Source organism: Nothoprocta perdicaria, unplaced genomic scaffold (genome assembly GCF_003342845.1).
Source record: "Nothoprocta perdicaria isolate Ctin4 unplaced genomic scaffold, notPer1 scaffold_80, whole genome shotgun sequence".
Lineage (NCBI taxonomy): Eukaryota > Metazoa > Chordata > Aves > Tinamiformes > Tinamidae > Nothoprocta > Nothoprocta perdicaria.
In genome coordinates this window covers 2,889,794-2,893,537 of record NW_020456088.1, presented here as the reverse complement: position 1 = coordinate 2,893,537, position 3,744 = coordinate 2,889,794, and positions in this window count along the sequence as shown.

The following is a 3,744-nucleotide window of genomic DNA, read 5'->3' as shown; positions in this document are numbered from 1 at the left end:
AGAGCTGCACAAAACAGTGGTTTCCCCCACTGAATACTTCCCCTTTGTGGGTGATTTTATCATGCCACCTGCCAGTTTTATTTAATGTTCCCTAGTTTTGTGCTAGCAGAGCACCTGAGCTGTTGCCTTCCACTCATCTCCTTCACCTGATGCCTGAAATTGGCAATGACCTTTAGTGCCATGTAAACCCAGAGTCCCCAAGACACTCAGAAAGGACAAACTGGTTTTTCTAGTGCTTTTCACTCCTTGCAGCTTTGTGAAACAAGTGAACAACGTTCCCTACCCACTTGCAGGGGAGGTATCTGCAGATTAGGGCAGAAAGTGGTGCTACATGATCAGGCAGGACATGAACATGAGGTAGAGGGAGATTCAGCAGCCCCTGCTTGTAAATACTTAACTCTTCCAACCCCAGGCAAAAGGTGAACTGTAGGGCACTGCAAAGGCAGGAATCGAAGAGATTTAAGATGAATTTCCAAAGCACATCTATGAGATGTCTCCTTGTTGGGACAAGTCCTTCTTCCTCAGCCTTCTTTATCAGCTTGTCGTGTTGGGGGATTTAGGCAATAAACAGGCCAGGCAAGGTTCACCTCCATCCCTGTGTCAATGTGGGCGGCTGGACCCCTCTCCTGGTGTCCTCCTCTGCCAGGGGCAGACACAGTCTCCTTGCTGGAGCTTCTTGGCAATGTTCACTTCAGATTAAGGCAGATCGTGCCCCAGACACCATCGATTAGAGGCTGCCCGGGAGGCTACAACTATCCCTGTAAACATTATGTGTAATCAGGTACTTTCCCCCACCTCCACGCTGCTTGTGATCACACTGGGGAAAACCAAACCTCAGATTTATCCTCCGGCCTGCCCTGAAAATCAACGACCTTTCAGAGATGCTCTTGGGACAGCTGTCCCAAACTCCAAAGAGGAGTGCTGGAGACGCCGGTCTGCAGCACCACTGAAAAACCTCCAAGGGCTAAAAACAAACCGGGCAGCTCCTGTGTTTAAATTTCCTACGACTTGCTATTTTCAGCCTGACAGCACCCTCTTCTGGAAGCTGACCTGAAGTCCTCCTTAAACACATCCTTAGGCATGTCCCAACTTTATTTGTTTGCTTGAATTCTTGAGACACAGGTGAGTGGGCACCTTTCCTCTTGTTGTTGCAAATCATGTGCAATCAATAGTCAGGAGAAGACCACGTGTGTTTAGGGGGCTACTAATTTGTCTAATTAGTTTCTGGTGATGGATTCCCAGTCATGCCCCCAAACTTGCATCTGTTCTTGCATTAAGAAAATTGCTCTGTCACAATTGATGGTCAGTGCTTTTTAACTCCTGATGCTTGAGATGGGGCATTGATTTCTGGGAGGCTTCTGGCAGATGGAAGAGACAAAGCAGGATTTAATTCTGGTGGCCAATGGATTTGGCTGTGGGCTGAAGGGTGGACATGACTTTGAAGGGAGCAGGACGTGGCTCACGAGGAGGGAGGGCTGGTGGCCTGCAAAGCACCATGGCCAAGAACCCCCTGTCTGCCTGGGACTGACCCCAGGACCTCCCCTCTCTCTCCTGCTGAAACAGCAGCAATGCAAAAATTTAATCGGGGGGGCATATGAGCATTAATTATGTTTTACAGGAATGTGTGGGAGTCACTGGGTCTCACTTCGGGGTTTCTAGCCCATTTTTTCCCTCCAAGTGACAACCAGGCTCCTTTAATTGCATTTAGCTCCGAGCACCTTGGAACATTTGCCAAAGATGGTAACTGCTTAATCTCAGCACAAGGAAAATTGAGGTTAAAAAGCCTCCAAACACCAACCCACGGTGATGGCTTCCATCATCGCTTTGAAGTACCTGAGACAACAGTGTGGTGGGAGGCACAAAAGCACAAGGATCCAGTAGAAATGGTAATGTGGTGAGGACAGGATCTGCCAATGGGTAAGAAACACCTTGGTGTCTTCACCTCGCAGGAGGTCAACCTCCTCTTTCCATTAGAGCCTTTTAAGCACTTGACAGAATCATAAAACTGCTGCGCTCAAGGACACATTTGCGGGAGATAGGAGGGAGGAAAGGGACATTTGCAGTGACAATTCTAAATAAAGCAGCGCTTATCTAAATAAGATGAGGGTCCGTCCTCCTCCTCCACTGCTCCAATTGGCCAGGGCTGAGGGCCTCCTATCATCAGCAGCATGGATTTATGGAAACAAGCCCAGCAACACCACACAGACTGAATTACAAGGCTGGATGCATTAGGTGAATCGCTCCACTCCCAGCGCCTGATTAGAGCTTCTTCAAGAGCATGGGATTTTCTTCATAACTAATACTCTTCAATGCAGAGGATTTTTTATTATTTGGAGTATTTTAGCCCTGAGCTCCTGAGTTAGCATCCGATTTCATGGTACATCATTGGCTTCGGTCATACTTTGAAGTAAATAACTCTTTTTAAGTTTTTGAATAAAAATGTGGTGAAAAATTCAGCCAGTGGAAGAGCTGACAGCTTAGTTCCCCCTGCAATAATCACACAGCAATAGCTGTGCAAAAACAAGGTAAATTTCTGGCCTGTGGGCACTAACCCCACAGGAATGGGTCCTGGGAGCTGGCCTGCAAGCCCATGGGAAGCAGAGGTCATGGCTTGAAGCACCACATCTGCTGTCCCAGACCAGGACAGGACAGACAGCAAGAGATCTGCAGCCAGCAACACCCAGCACAGGAGCTACAGAGCAGGGTGAAGGACACAAGCTCAAGTGTAAGGGTTGAGAAGGGCTAGGTTCGTAAGCCTGCTTAGCCGGTTGTATCATCATCTTCAGTCCTCTTCCAGGTTCAGAGAGTGAGATCTCGAAAACCACACGCTGATATAAGCAGAAAAATCACTAAATGCAATGCGTTTCTAAATAATATCTGCCCTTTATACAGACCTGGATGCTACAAGTGTTCATGGTTGCTTGTTTATCTGGCAACAAACACCTTAAATCTAACTGAAAGCTGACACCTTTGCATTATGCCCCAATTCCATCACCTAGGTCTTTGTGTGAAGCCCAGGTCTCGGGAGGTTTGTCTTCACTGCAAGGCTAAGGAAATCTGGCTGCCAAGCAAGAGCTGCTGTTCCCTTACAAGCTGCACCAAAAGCTCCCCAAACCCACCAGCTCAACCACAGACATTACAATGGCAGCCTCTATTGTACCTGCAGTGCTGAACACCCCTTCCAACTACCTTCTGTCAACAACCCACATGCACAACTCTGAAACAGAGCTTTCACACCCAGGGATGGAAAACCCTGCAACATCAACAGCAGAGCCCTCTCCCAGGGCTTGAGGACCTCTCAACAGGCTCAACTGACACATTCCCACCTCCCGCCCTTGTCCCGGTAGTAGAACACTCTGACAGAGCAGAGGTTTGAATCCCTCCAGTGCCCAAGGAAGGGAAAACACTCCTGGATCTGTTCCCTCATGGGGAACGTTGTTGCTGCTGCACCCACCAAAAGCGTACCCACCAAAAGTGAGAGTCGGAATGGGACTTTCTTCTCTCCTGTTTCCTTCATACAAATACTCCTAATACTGTACAAACAGGAATTAAATACCAACAGACAAAACAAAGCGCTAAACTAATGTCTTAAAGTTATCGAGCGACTAAGAAATGGTGAAAGAAGAAAAGACACCTTGATGATCTCTTCATGAATATGAGGCCAAACCACAGTCAAATGCAGGAAAAAAAAAATGTTTCTGGAGAAAGTACAAGGCTGCACAAACAAAGAGAAGCAGGCATATA